The sequence below is a fragment of the Vulpes lagopus genome, chromosome 7 (assembly GCF_018345385.1).
Source record: "Vulpes lagopus strain Blue_001 chromosome 7, ASM1834538v1, whole genome shotgun sequence".
NCBI classification, from domain to species: domain Eukaryota; kingdom Metazoa; phylum Chordata; class Mammalia; order Carnivora; family Canidae; genus Vulpes; species Vulpes lagopus.
This window is the reverse complement of record NC_054830.1, coordinates 28,569,342-28,588,714: the sequence shown is the minus strand read 5'-3', so window position 1 is coordinate 28,588,714 and position 19,373 is coordinate 28,569,342. Positions and strand designations below refer to the sequence as shown.

The 19,373-nt window shown below is 38.0% G+C and overlaps 1 pseudogene; it reads left to right on the top strand.

The window, feature by feature from the left end:
- The first annotated feature begins 7,423 nt into the window (after window positions 1–7,423).
- On the top strand, window positions 7,424–8,724 carry LOC121496179 (annotated as a pseudogene).
- Window positions 8,725–19,373: the final 10,649 nt, after the last annotated feature.

The following is a 19,373-nucleotide window of genomic DNA, read 5'->3' as shown; positions in this document are numbered from 1 at the left end:
CCAAAAATGGATAACTCGAAACAAAAATTGGCAAAACCTGAGGAATTTAAAAAACTGATATGCAAATGTCCAAGGCAGACAAGAAAAGATGATCAGTTTAATCAGTCATGAGAAGAATGCAAATGAAAACCTCAATGCATTATCACTATATAACCTCCAACATGACTAAAATGAAAAGACAGAAAATACCCAAATTGGTGAGGATGTTGAATGACTGGAGCTCTATACACTGATAGTGTAAATATAAATTGATAAATTTTTTTAAAAAGATTTTATTCATTTGTTTGTTTGTTTATTTATTTATTTATTTATTTATTTATTTATTTATTTGAGAGAGAGAGAGAAAGCAAGCACAAGTGGAAGGTAGGGGCAGAGGGAGACAAATAGACTTCCTATCTATCCTGCTGAGTGGGGAGCCCCATGTGGGGCTTGATCCCAGGACCCTGAGATCATGACCTGAGCTGAAGTCAGACGCTTAACTGACTGAGCCACCCAGGTACCCTGATAAAAATCTTTTTTTTTTTTCTTCAATGTTAACTAAAACTAAACAAATGCCTACCCTACCACCCAGCAATTCTGCTCTATGTGCACACATGTGCTAAAAAACATGGGCAAGAATGTTCAGAGTCACTGTATTCATAATAGCCTCAAACAGAAATGTCCATAGATCAATAAATAATTTGTGATACATACATACAATGGAATATGATACGTGTGTGAAAGAAATATGAACTACCATTACAAACAAAAATATAGTTGAATCTCACAGACTTAATACTGAAGGAAATCCATATTTCATGATTCCATTTATTTAAAATTCAGAAGTAGATGAAATTAATCAGGGTGATGGAGGTCAGAGTAGTGGTTACCTGTGGGAGCGGTAGTGACTGAGGAGGCAAGAGGGAGCATTCTGTGGTGTGGTGCCTGGTGGTATTCTAAATTTCAGTTTCACTGGTGGTTAGAGGAATGTGCTCACTTGGTCAAAATTCATTGAGCAATGTCCTTAAGATTTGTGTACTTAGCTGTGTGAATATTAAAAATCAATAAAAAGTAAAAAACACAAATCCCCTATAAACCTGAATTTCAATATTAAAACATTTTACCATGCTTTGTAATACAAACTATAGCATAATGTTTTAGGCACAGATTCTATAATGTTTAGAAATGGAAAAATCCATCTGTTATTCAAAAATCATAGAAAGAAACTGTAGTATCAATTCTTGGGTGCATGTAGATAACCTTTAAAAAATCAAATAGATATGCAGAATGCTGTTAGTAGAAAACATCTGCACAGTACTTTGATAACTAATTAATTGATCTTCTGTGCTTTGGGATTTATTTTATTCACCACCTAAACGGATCCAGGGAGACCAGTTACAATTATTATACCAACGAAGGCCAAATTAGGCAACAGATTCTCCTAATGTTCTAATATTTTGAAGTGTAGAGAGAACTGTTTGAATGCCTAATACTGCATTTACAAAATTTGGGGACCTCATGATCAAAGCAAGTTAAGATTAATATTCATGGAAGATTTAACAAAGAGAAAATATGAAGGCAAGTCAGTATCCCTGAGAGAAGGCTGAGAAATAAAAAGAACATGACAGCAGGAGGTTTTAGAGCTTTGGGGCTTCATCTTTTAAAATAATTTAATATCAGCAAGCTAGAGTGTTTGAGCATTTACTTTGTGTAATGCTCTCTCTCACTCTCTCTATATATATGTATTTATGTATTATATATTTTTTAAGTTTTTAAAAATTAAAAATTTAAACATTAAAATATATTTTATATACATATAAAATCTATTTTTTAAAATTCTCATAACTCTGAAAGACACTTTTGCTATCTTTCCATTTCACAAATGAGGAAACTGAGGCTTAGAGACTCTAGATTAAGTTACTTGATGAAGGACACCTTGTTCATACATGACAGGGCCATAATGCAAACAGGTGTGGTGGGCTCTTGAGCCCATGCTCTTATTCACTGTGGTTCATGGCAACATATTGGCTCATTAATGACTCATAGCTCGAGCCATGTGCCACCTGCATGAGATCCCAGGGGACACTTGTCAAGTAGTGATCCCCAGATGCCCAGAGCCAGCAGAATCTGAAATGGGAACTTGTGAGTCTCAATTTTTCTTAAGAGCCGTAAGTTTGAGAACCACTCCTCTTTGCTCTACTGACCATTAATAGAAATGGGACAACTGACCTCTCCAGTTTACATAATTATCAAATAGAAAAGGATAATGCTCCTTGAGTGTGTACATGTCATTGTTGTCTCTTACAGTCCCTTTCCCATATACTATAATTTCATCTGAGATTTTTAAGGGAATAGATCCAATTTCCAATTTCAAATGGTTTATGTGTTGAATATACACAAAAGGAACTTTGAGTTTATTTAAATAAACATTTATGAGTCCCAAGAAGAGTATATGCTTATTGATTCTTTTTACTACATCCTAAATGTTAAGTTGAAACAATAAATTCATCAGCAGGAATATTATCCTGCCTACACAGTTTTCTATGTTGGACCCCTGGAGACTGGCACAAATACCCAATAATGGTATGGCATGTGTTTTTTCAGTATAAGATACAAGACAAAAAGTGATGTGGAAATGATCACATAATATATGTTAGTTCTTTTAATCTTAAAAAATTATTTTAGCATGTTTACTACTCCAAAGCCTCACTTTCTGGAAAAAAATGAGATGGATAAAAGGGTAGATAGAGATGGCTAAAGCTTAAGCCTTGCATTTTTCTTCCCAGCTTTGGGAAAAAGTATCTAATATCGCATCCTGAAAATTTCTTGTTGTTACAGGCAGAGAAAAATCGTAGTAAATAATTAAGGATCTTAGTTACTAGGAGTCTGAGATGCAGCCAGGCCTGGGTTTGAGGCCCCCTTTGCTACCATTAGTATTGGGATCTTGGGCAAGTTCCTTACCATCTCTCTGTTTCCTCATCTTTAAGTGTGTTGGATGATAGTCCTATTTCATGGGCCTGACAATTAAATAAAATAATGCATGTACAAAGTATAGCACAGTGCTTGGCACACAGCAAGTATGCAGGAATGTTAGTATTATTGTAGTTGTGTCTATTTGTTCACAAGACCTACGATTTATGTTTTAAGGAAAGTTTTTTTTATAGAAAATAAATATGAAATACACTGTTACAGTTTCATGAGTTAGGGAACTGAAGAAATAAAAAAAACCAAGAGATCATTTGACAACATTTTCAGCCATGTGTGATTTTAAGAGCTCCCCTGTGCCAAGTGTTCCCTGCCTGAAACAAGTTCCTGATTGTTTCCTGCATTCTGTGCTGCGGGGCTTTCTCCTGGACCCAGAGTTGTTTCCTTTTCTAAACATTAGCAACTCCATCATGCCACACAGAGATGAGATTTGAGACAGGAAAATAAAGTTGTCTTGTGATACGGAGGTCAAAGCTGATAGAAACTGGTTAGCCTGTCAATGGTCTGTTTTCTGAGGATCTCTTCGTTCCATTGCTAAGTGCAGAATGACTATAGCAATGTTTTTCTCTTATAAAACCAATTTTCCCTCCTTATACACACAATGTGTGCTTGGTGTAGAAAAATGGAACAAAAGGGAAAAGTAAAAATATGATAACAAGTAATTTCTAATCTTAAAGAAAATCACAGTTAACATTTTGGATTGTTGCATTTCAGATTTTTTCCCCTCCTATGTATTTCTTGTTGACAAACAAAGCTATGTATAGAATTTGTATTGTCCTTTTTCTGTAAGGTAGTGTCGTATATATTTCCCATCATTGAACACTTTTCCACATTACTTGCTTTTTATTAGCATTTTAAAATGTGTTATAAGAGAATCAGAAAAGTCTAACACTCGAGTGATTTTATTGTCTTTTGACTTAATTTTTAAACTTACTGATTCATTTGATCCCCTGATATTTATGATGTGCTTATTGGGTACAGATTACTAGTTTGGGACTTTTTGTGGTCAGGGACTCTGGTCTTGTTCACCTTCATCCCTAGTGTTTGGAGTTGTGCCTGCCATGTGGAGACACCTGATAGATATTGTTGAATGAATGATTATTCAGTGCACACTTACTAGTATTTCTATAGCTTTCACCCCAAAAAGGAGTTGAAGTATTTAAAAAAAATAAGCTACATCGCTATCATGAATGTGTCTCTTAGCCAATTCTGGGATTGGATTCTGAAGTGAGGGGAACTTGACTCTGGATAGCTTCTTTTTATTTCAAGGTTTAAAGAAGAGGACATTCTGAGATCCAGATTCAACTTATTTTATGGTCTTTGTGGAGTTTAAGGAAGGGGACATTCTGAGATCCAGATTCAACTTATTTTATGGCCTTTGTGGAAAGAGGCTCTTTGCACATGCCATTTCTGTATATATGTGTGTGTTTTTATCCAAAAATGTACTTTCAAAGATGTTTTTCAAAGACACAACTATTTTTTTGAACTGAAGCGTATTTGTATTTGGTCTGCTGAGACCTTTCAATGGACTTCCATAACCCTCACTTGTTCCCCCATTGGCCTTCCTATTTGTTTGTTTGTGTTTTAAGGATTTATTTATTTATTTATTTATTTATTTATTTATTTATTCATTAGACATACACAAAGAGAGGCAGAGATATAGGCAGAGGGAGAAGCAAGCTCCCCAAGGGGAGCCCGATGTGGGATTCGATCCCAGAACTCTGGGATTACACCTAAGCCAAAGGGAGAAGCTCAACTGCTGAGCCACTCAGGTGTCCCCCCTCACCATCGACCTTCCTAATACTTCTCAAATACAGTGCCCTCATAGCAAGGTACTCGATATGTAAACTCAGGCTGGAGCTAGGCACAAATGAGGGGTTTCTAATCTGAAAAGGTAATTTCCTCTCCAAGGTTTGAGATTAAAAAATAATTGGAGCTGTGAGAAATGGTCTGTCCTATAAGAAAAATGACTTCTTCCCTTGCGATATTTTCTCGTTGAAGGTGAGTTAAGAGTAGGAATTGGCTGGGAAGGCGAGTGGTGAGAGCAGGGGCAGATGGAGGACCCAATCCCAAATAAGATCAATTCACACATATCATGATTACCTAAGAAGTTGTACAGCAGCAGTTGAAGGGTGCATTATGGACTCTGGAAATATTTTAGATTCTTTTGGCCTCATTTCCGTGCTTGTAAAATATGTCTATTAGCTGTGACTTTATAGTGGCACAAGAATGGATATAACTTGTAATGCTTCTTTGTTAGCTCAGTATTACATTATGTTTTCAGGGCTGAATCCAGAAAGAGGAATATCTGCTCTCTTGGTATAAACAAATGTTTGGGGAAATGGCCTGAAAGCCACTGTGTTCCTATTACTAATATTTAAAACTTTTAAATGAATTTTACCATAGTAATATTTATACATGGTTTAAAAAGCTATTGGTACAGAAAGACTTAACAGGAAATACAATTGTCCCGTGCTCTATCTCTCCCCACCACTAGAGGGAGACTCTTTTAACCATTTCTGTTTTCAGGGAATTCCTTTAGTATCTCTAAATGTTTTTCCTACTACTTTTTAATTTATCCACCCTGGAATGTTGACTGCCAACTCCTTAGTCCTTTCAAGACTACTAGAAAGCTTTGTTTATCAAGAAAATTTAGGTTTATTAGATTTACTGCATTAATAAGGTCACTTTCCCAGAATCTTACTAGATTCTCAGAAAGGGTAAAACAGAGAAGGATATGTATAGAGTTTTGGGTGATTTAAGGCAAGTCTTGCAAGGCAGAAACTGATAGGAATTGGGCTGAGTTAGGGGGATACTAATTTTAGATTGGTGGGCACGAGATGATACTTTGAAGCAAATGTTGATGAGCAAACTTAGACTTGATAAGTAAGCTATGTAGGTAGTTTGGTCTTATCTACCAGCAGCAGGTATTCCCTGGAGCAAGGAACTAAGTTATTTATAGTTTTGTCCCAGTATTGCTTAGTACAGAAACAGAAAGTGAGTTTGGTCTGAGTTCTTAGGTATCAAGTAACTTCCTGCTATGATATATGAAGATTGATTAGGTTGTTTACATCACACACAACCCTGCTCTTTCCTCAGAACTAGTTCCTCCAATGACCTTTACTCCCCTACTCCTTCAAACAAGAAACATAAAGTTATTTTTTGTTCTGTCACCAGATAGCATCTCTTCATCATCCCTCTCCATGCCCCGGCCAACTCTGTACTATGAATTTGTTCTATGATTCTTGGTTTCAAGGAAACAAGTACTTTTTTAGTTTGCCAAATTAAACTGCATCTAACTTAGACTTCAGCAATGTAGAGTTGGCATGATGTCTACTCAGCATTATTTTGGCCACTCTTCTTCTCAGTGCTAGAAAATGGTTCTAAGGACTCAAGAGTGTCCAGGAAAACCAGTTAATGGTGACTGTTTTGATTCTTCCTCATGTGGGTTCATTTGAGGGAGGGGAATTCTGAAGGTACTCTTCTTCCCTGGCTACTGAGTCTTCATACCATTCTTCAACACCATTAAGCTTGCTGCTCAGTCCCCCAGAGACCCATATACTTGTCCCACCAAAGCTCTTGTCATCCTATACATTCTGCGTGGGAATGGGGCACAGGTCCTCATCTTCATTGAGCTTTTCCATTTCTCTGGCTTTAGGGGCCCCAGCTTTCTAAGGGGTGAGACTATTTAACTTCCTTTCAGTTTTTAAAAACTTCTATTTGTGCCCAAATTTGTGTACTCTTATACATGTAGCAGTTAAAAATCATGGGCTCTGCCCAGGTTGAAATCATTACTCTTTCTAAAACTACCTATGTGTTGGAGTTCTCTAAACTTCAGTTTCCTAGCTAATAGGAATGATGACAAATCCACTGCATAGGGTTATGGTGATGATGAAATAATTTAATTGTCATAAAGCATGCTTTGTACCATGTCTGGTACTTACTAAACCTTCAGTAAATGTCAGCTATTATTATAATTATCATTATATTGCTCTGTGATTGGAAGGTTATTAAAAACAAAATATTAACTCTCCCCTGGGGCAAAGGAAGCTGGGATATAAAGGCTTGGCTTCACTTTAGGGAGGTGAGGAGAAAAATACCATGAAAGTTTGAGACAGATTATTTCTCAACTGTGCACTCTGTCACACCAGAAGTCTTGGTTTTAAGATAGTACAGGGCTTCCATAGACCAGGGATTGGCAAACTAGGCTTATGGGCCCCTTGCCTGCTTTTATAAACAAAGTTTTATTGAAACATAGCCATACCCATTTGTCTAAATTGTGTTGTTGCTTGAAAGCAACCATAGACTAGATAAGTATATAGCCAACAAGCCTGAAATACTGAATATCTGTCCCTTGAAGAAAAAGTTTGTCAGTTGCCATCCAAGACCATTTAGGTTACCTTAGGATTTAAGTTAAAATACATTAAAACAAACCCTCCCCTTTCTCTGCGGAATCACCATGGCAGCTGGGACCCTGTACACATATCCTGAAAACCGGAGGGCCTTCAAGGCTCTCATTGCTGCTCAGTACAGCAGGCCTCAGGTCCGCGTGCTCTCTGCACCACCCTACTTCCACTTTGGCCAAACCAACCACACCCCTGAATTTCTCCGTAAATTTCCTGCTGGCAAGGTTCTAGCATTTGAGGGTGATGATGGATTCTGTGTGTTTGAGAGCAATGCCATTGCCTACTATGTGAGCAATGAGGAGCTGCAGGGAAGTACTCCAGAGGCAGCAGCCCAGGTGGTGCAGTGGGTGAGCTTTGCTGATAGCGACATAGTGCCCCCAGCCAGTACCTGGGTGTTTCCTACCTTGGGCATCATGCACCACAACAAGCAGGCCACGGAGAATGCAAAGGAGGAAGTGAAGCGAATTCTGGGGCTCCTGGATACTCATTTGAAGACGAGGACTTTCCTGGTGGGCGGACATGTGACACTGGCTGACGTCACAGTTGTCTGCGCCCTGTTGTGGCTCTATAAACAGGTCCTGGAACCTTCTTTCCACAAGGCCTTCCCCAGTACCAACCGCTGGTTCCTTACCTGCATTGACCAGCCCCAGTTCCGGGCTGTCTTGGGGGAGGTGAAACTGTGAGAAGATGGCCCAGTTTGATGCTAAAAAGTTTGCGGAGAGCCAACCTAAAAAGGACACCCCACAGAAAGAGAAGGGTTCTTGGGAAGAGAAGCAGAAGCCCCAGGCTGAGCGGAAAGAGGAAAAGGCGGCTATTGCACCTGCTCCTGAGGAGGAAATGGATGAATGTGAGCAGGCACTGGCTGCTGAGCCAAAGGCCAAAGACCCCTTTGCTCACCTGCCCAAGAGTACCTTTGTGTTGGACAAATTTAAGCACAAGTATTCCAATGAGGACACTCTCACTGTGGCGCTGCCGTATTTCTGGGAGCACTTTGATAAGGATGGCTGGTCCCTGTGATACGTTGAGTACCGCTTCCCTGAGGAGCTCACCCAGACCTTTATGAGTAGTAACCTCATCACTGGAATGTTCCAACGGTTGGACAAGCTGAGGAAGAATGCCTTTGCCACTGTCATCCTCTTTGGAACCAACAACAGCAGCTCCATTTCTGGAGTCTGGGTCTTCTGAGGCCTTTCCGCTGAGTCCAGATTGGCAGGTGGACTACGAGTCCTATACATGGTGGAAACTGGATCCTGGCATTGAGGAGACCCAGATGCTGGTTCAAGAGTACTTTTCCTGGGAGGGGGCCTTCCAGCATGTGGGGAAAACCCTTAATCAGGGCAAGATCTTCAAGTAAACATCTCTTTCCATCACCTAGCTACCTGTACCTGCCCTTCAGGGAGATGGGGGTCATTAAAGGAAGCTGAACGTTGAAAAAAATTTTTGATTTTTTTCTCATCCTTGCCAGCACACACTTTTGTCATGTCTTTTTGGTTATAGCCTTTTTAATGGATGAAAGGTGGTATCTCATTATGACTTTGATTTTCATTTCCCTGATGAGTTATGATGTTGAGCATTTGTCCATATATTTATTGGCTATTTGTATACCTTCTTTGGAGAAATGTTTGTTCTAATACTTCGCCCATTTTAAAATTGGGTTGTCTTTTTTCACAATTGAATTGTGAGAGTTCTTTGTATAGTCTGGATACAAGTCTCTTATCAGATATATGATCTGCAAATATTTTCTCCCATTCTGCCAGTTGTTTTTTCATTTTGTTGAAGTTATCCTTTGATGCACAAAAGGTCTTAATTTGTTATGAAGTCTTATTTATCTATTTTTACTTTGTTATTTGTGCTTTTGGTATTGTATCTAAGGCTTTGCCTAACCAAAGATTGTTGCTATTTATTTCCTACATTTTAAGAATTCTTTACTTGTACCTCTTATGTTGAGGTCTATAATTCACACTGAGTCACATTTTCTATATGGCAGAGATCAAACCCCATCTTTTGTTTGTGGATATCCCACCACCATTTGTTGAAAAAAATACTATTTCCCTCCATACATTGTCTTGGCACTTCTGTGGAAAATCAATTGACCATAAATGTGAGATTATGTTTCTAGATTTTTAATTCTATTTCATTGATCTATCCATCTACCCTTATAGATATACACCACACTACCTTGATTAGTGATTACTCTAGCTTTTCAGGTTTTTTTTGTTTAATTAGGAAGAATGAGTCTTCCAACTTGGCTCTTCTTTTTTCAAGATTTTTTGGCTATTCTGGGTCTCTTGCATTACTCTGTGAATTGTAGGATTAGTTTGTCAATTTCTTTTAAATAGCTAGCTGAAATTTTGACATGGATTGTATTGAATCTGTTGATTGATTTGGGAAATATTGCCATCTTAACAATATTAAGTCTTCTGAACATGGAATGTCTTTCCACTTATTTAGGTTTTCTTTAATAAAAAACATTTTCATAGTTTTCAGAGTGTTCATTTTTTAAAGTTGTTCCTAAGGCTTTGAGTGATAGACCAGATGGACTTCACAGATATATTCAGAACATTCCATCCTAAAGCAACAGCATATATATTCTTCTTAAGTGTGCATAGAACATTCTCAAGAATAGATCACATACTGGGTCACAAATCAGGTCTCAATGGGTACCAAAACATTGGGATTTTTCCCTGCATATTTTTGGATCACATTGCTTTGAAACTTGAACTCAATCACAAGAGGAAATTTGGAAGAAACTCAAATATGTGGAGGTTAAAGAGCACCCTACTAAAGAATGAATAGGTCAAGTGGGAAATTAAAGAATAATTTTTAAAATTCATGGAAAAAAATGAAAACACAACTGTTCAAAACCTTTAGGTTGCAGCAAAGGTGGCCCTAAGAGGGAAGTACATAGCAATACAAGCCTTTCTCAAGAAACAAGAAAAGTCTTAAATACACAACCTACACCTAAAGCAGCTGGAGAAAGAACAGCAAATAAAGCCTAAACCTAGCATAAGAGGATTAATAAAGATTAGAACACAAATCAATGAAATAGAAACCAAAGAATAGTAGAACAGATCAACAAAACTAGGAGCTGGTTCTTTGAAAGAGTAAGATCAATAACCCTGTAGGCAGACTTATCAAAAAGAAAAGAAAAAGGACCCAAATTAATAAAATCATGAGGAGAGATCATGAACAACACCAAGGAAATACAAACAATTATAGGAATGCATTACGAGCAACTAAATGCCAATAAATTAGGCAATCTGGAAGAAACAGATGCATTCCTAGAAACATGCAAACTACCAAAGTGAAACAGGAAAAAATAGAAAACCTGAACAGACCCATAACCAGCAATGAAATTGGAGCAGTAATCAAAAATTTCATAACAAACAAGAATCAAGGGCCAGATGGATTCCCAGAGGAATTCTCCCAAACATTTAAAGAAGGATTAATACCTATTCTTCTGAAGCTGTTTCAAAAATAAAAATGGAAGGAAAACTCCCAAACTTGTTCTATGAGTCCAGCAATACCTTGCTCCCAAAACCAAAGACCCCACTACAAAGGAGGATTACAGACCAATACCCCTGATGAACACAGATGCCAAAATTCTCACCAAGATACAAGCCAATAGGATCCAACAGTACAATAAAAGGACTATTCACCACAACCAAGTGGGATTTTTTTCCTGGGCTTCAAGGGTGGTTCAACATCTGCAAATTAATCAACATGATATATCACATTAATAAAAGGACAAGAGCTGTATGATCCACACAATTGATGCAGAACAAGCATTTGACAAAATACAGGATTCTTTCTTGATTAAAACTCTCCACAGTATAGGGATAGAGGGAACATACTTCAATATCATAAAAATGATATATGAAAAGCCCACAGTGAATATCATTCTCAATGGGGAAAAACTGAGAGCCTTTCTTCTAACATCAGGAACATGACAGGGATGTCCACTCTCACCACTGTTATTCAACATAGTACTAGAAGTCCTAGCCTCAGCAATCAGACAACCAAAAGAAATAAAAGGTATTCAAATTGGCAAAGAGGTCAAACTGTCACTCTTTGCAGATGACGTGATACTTTATGTGTAAAACCCAAAAGGCACCACCCCAAAATTGCTAGAAACTCATGTAGGAATTCAGCAAAGTCGCAGGATATAAAATCAATGCACAGAAATCAGTCGCATTTCTATAAACTAACAATGAGACAGAAGAAAGAGAAATTGAGGAATCCATCCCATTTATAATTGCACCAAAAACCATAAAATACCAAGGAATAAACCTAACCAAAGAAGTGAAGGATCTGTACTCTAAAAACTACAGAACACTTATGAAAGAAATTGAAGAAGAGACAAAGAAATGGAAAAACATTTCATGCTCATGGATTCGAAGAACAAATATTGTTAAAATGTCTATGTTACCCAGAGCAATCCATACATTCAATGCAATCCCTGTCAAAATACTATTGACATTTTTCACAGAGCTGGAACAAATAATCCTAAAATTTGTATAGAACAAGAAAAGACCCTGAATAGCCAAAGGAATGTTGAAAAAGATAACCGAAGCTGGTAGCATTACAATTCTGGACTTCAATCTATATTACAAAGCTGTAATTATGAAGACACTATGGTACTGACACAAAAAAATAGACACATAGATCAATGGAACAGAATAAAGAACACAGAAATGGACCCTCAATTCTATGGTCAACTAATCTTTGACAAAGCAAAAAAGAATGTCCAATGGAAAAAATCTCTTCAAAAAATTATGTTGGGACAATTGGACAGCCACATGTAGAAGAATGAAACTGGACCATTCTCTTACAATATATGCAAAGATAAACTCAAAATGGATAAAAGACCTAAATGTGAGACAGAAATCCATCAAAGTCCTAGAGGAGAACACAGGCAGCAACCTCTTTGACCTCGGCTGAAGCAATTTCTTACTAGACACATCTGCAAAGGTAGGGGAAACAAAAGCAAAAATGAACTACTGCGACTTCATCAAGATAAAAAGCTTTTGCACAGCAAGGGAAATAGTCAACAAAACTAAAAGGCAACCTATGGAATGGGAGAAGATATTTGAAAATATCTTATCATTTAAAGAGCTAGTATCCAAAATCTATAAAGAACTTATCAAACTCAACACCCAAAGAACAAATAATCCAGTCAGAAATGGGCAGAGGACACAAACAGACACTTTTCCAAAGAAGAAATACAAATGGCCAACAGACACATGAAAAAATGCTCAACATCACTCAGCATCAGGGAAATTACAAAGCATAACCACAATGAGAAACCACCTCACACCAGTCAGAATGGCTAAAATTAACAAGTTGGGAAACAACAAATGATGAGGATGTGGAAAAAGGGGAACCTTCTTACACTATTGGTGGGAATGCAAGCTGGTACAGCCATTGTGGAAAACAGTAAGGAGGTTCCTTGAGAAGTCGAAAATAGAGCTACCTTATGAGCTACCTTACGATCAACAACTGCACTACTAGGTATTTACCCCAAAGATATAAATGTAGTAATCCAAAGGGGCACCTGCCCTCCAATGTTTAAAGCGGCAATGCCCACAATGGCCAAACTGTGGAGGTAGCCCAGATGTCCATCAACAAATGAATAGATAAAGAAGATCTCTCTCTCTCTCTCTCTCTCTCTCTCTCTCACACACACACACACACACACACACACAGGAATTCTATACAGCCATCAAAAAGGATGAAATCTCAACATCGATATGGATGGAACTGGAGGGTATTATCCTGAGTGAAATAAGTGAGAGAAAGACAATTATCATATGGCTTCACTCATATGTGGAGCATAAGAAATATCACAGAGGATTATAGGGGAAGGAGGGGGAATTGAATGGGAAGAAATCAGAGAGGGAGACAAACTATGGGAGACTCTTAATTATAGGAAACAAATATGGGGTTGATGGAGGGGAGATGGGTGGGAGGATGGGGTAATTGGGTAACAGGCATTAAGGATGGCATGTGATATGATGAGCACTGGGTATTATACGCAACTGATGAATTACTGAACTCTATAAATCTGAAACTAATGTACTACTACTATATGTTGGCTAATTGAATTTAAATTAAAAAATTATGCCTAAATATTTTTATTCTTTTTGATGCTACTGTGAATTGAATTGTTTTCATAATTTTGGTTTTAGATTGCTCATTGTTAATGTCTTGAAATACCATAGCTTTAAAAAAAAAGAAATATCATAGCTTTTTGTATATTGATCTTCTATTCTGCAACCTTGCTGAACTCAATCATGAGTTCTAATAGTTTTTCAGTCCAATCACCACTCAGAAGAGTTGGGTCTGAGTTGAGGTCTACCTTTCACCCTGCCCTGCCCAGTATACCCATGTTACTGCAGTGTTGTAGTTTTAGGTCCAACAGGCTTTTAACATTCAGGCTGGAGGGTTATTCCTGGACATTGGGCTGCAGAGCTATGGGTGAGTTGCTGGCAAGGAGCTAGTTTGACTTATAGCTTCTAAATATTTCTTTTTAAAAAGAAAAAAAAAGATTTTACTTATTTACTCATGAGAGACATATATATAGAGAGGCAGAGACATAGGCAGAGGGAGAAGCAGGCTCCATGCAGGGAGCCCAATGTGGAACTCGATCCCAGGACTCCAGGATCATACCCTGAGCTGAAGGCAGATGCTGAACTGCTGAGCCACCCAGGCGTCCTGCTTCTAAATATTTCAACATGGTTTCTACTTGTACTTTCTTCCCTGGATCCCACATATCACAGGGATGGGCTTGTTTTCTGTCTATAACTCTACTGCCTTACCACTCCCACCACTATCCACTTGCCTCTAGTGTAGTGCATAATATTCTGTTATTAGAATATTCATTATCTCCAGCTAAGACATTATTCCTTTAAGACGCCCCTTTATCAGGGACAGATTGTTGAAATGAAACTGGAGGATTGACCACTTGTCAGGCCCAGTGTAAAGTAAATGTGATCAAATGAGAAATGTGTCTTTTTGAGGGGAGGGAGGAGGAATCATGATCAGAGTAGCTATAATGCCTGTCCCTCTTCACATGGAAGAAATAAAAGGTAAATTTTGTTTCTTAAAATCTTAATTGAAGAGAAATCTAGGATTTTTCTCCAAAATGATTTTTCCCTACCCATTTTATTTTCCTCTTTTTATTATTTTTATGATGTATTAAATTGAACCATTTACTTGCAGTGTGCTAGTTAAGACAATTTCCTTAGCATTTGCTGAATGATTTGGCAGGCTAGACGTCCTAGAGCTAAATTGTAAAAACCCATTAAAACCTAGTCATATAAAAATAAAAGATGCTGCCTGGTGCACTCCATGACACGTTATGTTGAGGTCTCATCACATTACAATAACAAATGCCAAAAAGAAATGACTACTGTGTAAAAGAATAAGATGAAGAAAAAGGAGTATATTAGTGATGCAGCCAACAGCATTTAATTAAATCCCATGTCCAAATTAGTTCCCTGATTGGCATGTAAAAAGAAAACATGTTTACTATGATAGTTCAAGTAGCACAGTCATTGTTTTAGCATGCAGGCCTTTTAGCCTCTCTCTCTCTCGCTCTCTCTCATCAAGTTTCCTGCCATCTCAAGGATGAAGTAGGTAATACTGTAGTCTTTCATCACTCAGGTGAAGGAGCATGTTCACATGGGCAAGTAGTTTGCTCAGGTCACAAGTTGTAAAGAGTAAAGCTGAATAAACTTAGGTCAGGATAATTCCAGAATCTGTGCTCTTTCATCTGTGCCAAGAGTTGGCAAAGTATAGCCCTCAGGCTGAATCTGACCAGCTCTGTTTTTGTACAGTCCATGAGCTAAGAATGGTTATTATATTTTTAAATGGTTGAAAAAATTAAAAGAACAATATTTCATACCATGAGAAATGATATAAAGTTCAAATTTAAATGTCCATATATAATGTATTAATGGAACATGGCCACATCCATTCATTTATGTGTTGTCTACAGCTGCTTTAGCAGTGTAATTGTGGAGTTGGGTAGTTGCAACAGAAGTTGTATGGCTGGGAAAACCAAAAGCATTTACTATCTGACCCTTTACAGAAAAAGTTTGACTGCAACACCTCTTACATTCTAAATTAAACATTAAAATGAAGGCTGGAGTCCAGAGATTTGTGTATTTTTAATAAATCCTCAATATAATTTGAACAGTTCTCAAAGCAATTATTATTACTATCTTACATCATGATTATTTGTATATTCCCTGCCTTTTCCCACCAGTCCCTGAGGACTAGGACTATGTTGAAGCATCTTTGAATGAATAAAGGAAGGTGGAGTTCATGTATTGATTCGTTAGGCATAAAGTTCTGAGTTTCTACCATATGCCAGACACGCCACAGTGATAAAACAGAATGCCTCTAGTCTGAGGAGACAAGTAAAGGGCTTTGGTGAAGCTACATGATAAGAGGCTTATTTTAAGTAAGTAGAATAATACTTGCTATTCATAATGGTAACTCTAAGACCCTTGTGTTAGGAGGTAGAGGAGGGCCAGTAAAGAAACCTTCTGAATAGGCATTTTGAGACAGAAAAACGAAGCAAGTCACTCCATGTCATTTACACAGAGTTTTATTTAGGATAACCTCCTGACAGGGGTCTGGGTGGCTCAGTCAGTTAAGCATCCAACTCTTGGTTTGGCTTAGATTGTGATCTCGGGATTGTGAGATTGAGCCTCATGTTGGGCTCAGTGCTCATTGTGGGGTCTTCTTGGGTTTCCCTTGCCATCTGCCCCTATATCCCTACCTCTCTCTAATAAATAAAATCTTAAAATATATATATATAAAACTTACTTACAGAGGGGATCAGGCTGACAGATGACCCAGGTGGTACACAGCTATTCTCTACCCTCATTCTCTGCCCAGTCCAGACCTTAATTCCCAGCTTTTGTGGAGTAAGGGGCGTGGTGGTGAGGTCACAGGGTAGTTATCTAAAGTGGCACCATCTGAGTGCCAGAGGATCTCTGTTAGTTATCTAAAGTGAGCCCTCTGTGTGCCATTTTAGGAAAGATCCAAACAAGCCTTCCACATTCCGGTGAGGATATACATTAGCCTCCACTGAGGTCTGGAGCATGGTGCTCTGACCAAGGTCATTGCCTGGCATGAACAAAATGGAGGGTCAAAGATGGAGTTAGTGTAGTTAGTACTCCCAGACTCTTCCAATTTCAAAGATTAAATTTATTTGGTTCCATTAAAGTATTATATTTATCTTATAAAATTGTTTATGACATTGGTAGTACAAAAGTAAGCTCTACTATATAGGTATCATTGGAACTTGGGGGCCAGAAAACAGGGAGTTCTCCATAGAGTAATCCTCCCTTCTCTGTGGTTTTAATTACCTGCAGTCAACTACCATCCAGGAGTAGGTAATTGCCTTTCTGACTTATTGTCAGACGGTCAGTAGTAGACTAACGCTAGGTCACAATGCCTGCATCATTCACCCCACTTTATCTCATCATGTTGTCATTTTATCATTTCACATCATCACAAGAAGGGTGAGTACATTCCAATAAAATATTTTCAGAGAGAGAGGGAGACCGCATTCACATAACTTTTATTATAGGATGTTGTTATAATTGTTCTATTTTATTTTTATTATCTACTATGCCTAATTTATAAATTAAACTGTATCATAGGCACATATGTATGTACAGAGAAAAAAACCAGTATACAGTTGACCCTTGAACAACATGGGGTTAGGAGCACCACCCCCTGCATAGTCGAAATCTGCCTAAACTTTTGACTACCCCAAAACTTAACTAATAGTGGGGTGCCTGGGTGTCTCAGATGGTTAAACATCTGACTCTGGATTTTGGCTCAGGTCATGTTCTTGGGTTTGTAAGTTCGAGCCCCATGTTGGGCTCTATGCTCGGTGAGGAGTCTGCTTTTCCCTCTTCCTCTCCCTCTCATCCCCTTGCCCTCTCTCTCTCTCTCAAATAAATAAATACATACATACAGAATACAATCCTTTAAAAAAAAACTAAACTAATAGCCTACTGTTAGACTAGAAGCCTCAACTGATAACATAAACATTGATTAACACATATTTTGTATGTTATATGTATTACATATTCTTATAATAAAGGAAGCTAGAGAAAAGTATTAAGAAAATCATATGGGAGAGAAAATATACTTACAATACTGTACTGTATTTTTTAAAAAACTCTGCATATAAGTGGATTTGTGTAGTTCAAAACCTGTGTTGTTGAAGGGTCAGCTCTATAGAGGATTTGGTATTATCCACAGTTTCAGGCATCCACTGAGGGTCTTAGAATGTATTCCCCACAGATGGGGGGGGCGGGACTACTGTATTTAGAATGGAATGGTGAAATGGTGTTAATCCTTTGGACTCATTTGTACAGCTGTTGTCTGCGTATAAGGAAGAAAACAGATGGATGTCATTATACCCGACAGAGCCCATTTTCACTTCAATAGGAAGGTGTCTGAAGATCAATTTTCACACTTAGTATCATTATGATATGTACAGTGTTGTGTCGAATAAACCTAATGAATTTTAAAGTATTTTTAGAATTTGGACTCAATTATAATTTTCTATGAATGGTTTATAAAGCCCCCTTTGTCAATAAGCTAGGGTAGCATATAAAATGGAAAAATTAAATTTTCAATTATAATACTGCCTCCATCTTTTGGTCATTGGAAGGAGCACCTGTTAGCACATTGCCAAAGCAAAATCAATTTTTGAGAAACAATAATTCATTCCATAAAGAGGTAAAAGTAGAAAATTATGTTAGAATAAAAAAAAAAAAAAACACCCAGGAGTGCCTGGGTGACTCAGTCAGTTAGGCATCTGACTCTTGATTTTGGCTCAGGTCACGATTTCAGGGTCCTGGGATCAGGCCCTGCATTGGGCTCTAAGCTCAGCACAGAGTCTTCTTGTCCCTCTCCCTCTGTTCCTCTTCCTGTTCTCTCTCAAATAAATAAATATTTTTTAAAAACACCTAAAATTCAACTTTAAAAAAAGACTACTTTTCTGTAGTTTTATGTATTAACTATCTATAGCTGTGTATAAATTACACAAACCTAGCTCAAAAGGACAAATACTTTTATCTCATAGTTTCTGTATGTCAGGAATCCAGGTATGGATTGGGTGGGTAAGTAATTCAGGGTTTCTCACAAGAACACATGGCTAAGGCTGACCACAGTCATCTTGAAGTTAACTAAGGCTGGAGAATCTACTTTCAGCCTCACTCATATATTTGGTCTCAAGAGCCAGTAGCTTATGGGACACTGGACTAAGGGCCTCAGTTTCTCACCGGAAGATGGCCAGAGGTCTCCTCAGTTCCTCAGTTCTGAGCCCCTTCAGGGTGCAGCTCACAGTATGGCAGCCAACTTCCATCAGAAAGAGTAAGTGAGAGAGCTAGAAGGCAAGTAGTAGAGCTAGAAACCAAGTCATGTAGTAACTAAAAAGTAAAAGTAAGTAAAATTTACCCATTGAGGGGCACCTGAGTGTCTCAGTTGATTAAGCGTCTGACTTGGTTTCAGCTCAGGGCATGATCTCAAGGTTGTAGGATAGAGCCCTATATCAGGCCCCATGTTGAGCATAGTGTCTGCTTTAGATTCTATCTCCTTTTCCCTCCTTCTCTGTTGCCCCTCCCAACCAATTTGTTTGCATACTCTCTCTAAAGTAAATAAACTGTTTTAAAAAAATGCTACCCAGCGTATGTTACATTATGCATCAACAATGTATTTATTGAGTGCCTAAGATGTGCCAGGGATGGGACAAAACAGCACAAACAAGTTTCCCTGCCTTCCTATAGCTTATATTCTGGAGAGCCTAAAGCATTGAGAAGCTTACTACAGAGCTTGGTACACAAGAAGGTTCTCAAAGATGTTAGTTATTTTTATTTTTGCAGAGTAGACATCCTGTCACAGAAATAAAGCCAAGCTACCCAGTCTGTGGCATCTCTAATTCTATTGTAGACAGATATGATTTGCTTAACC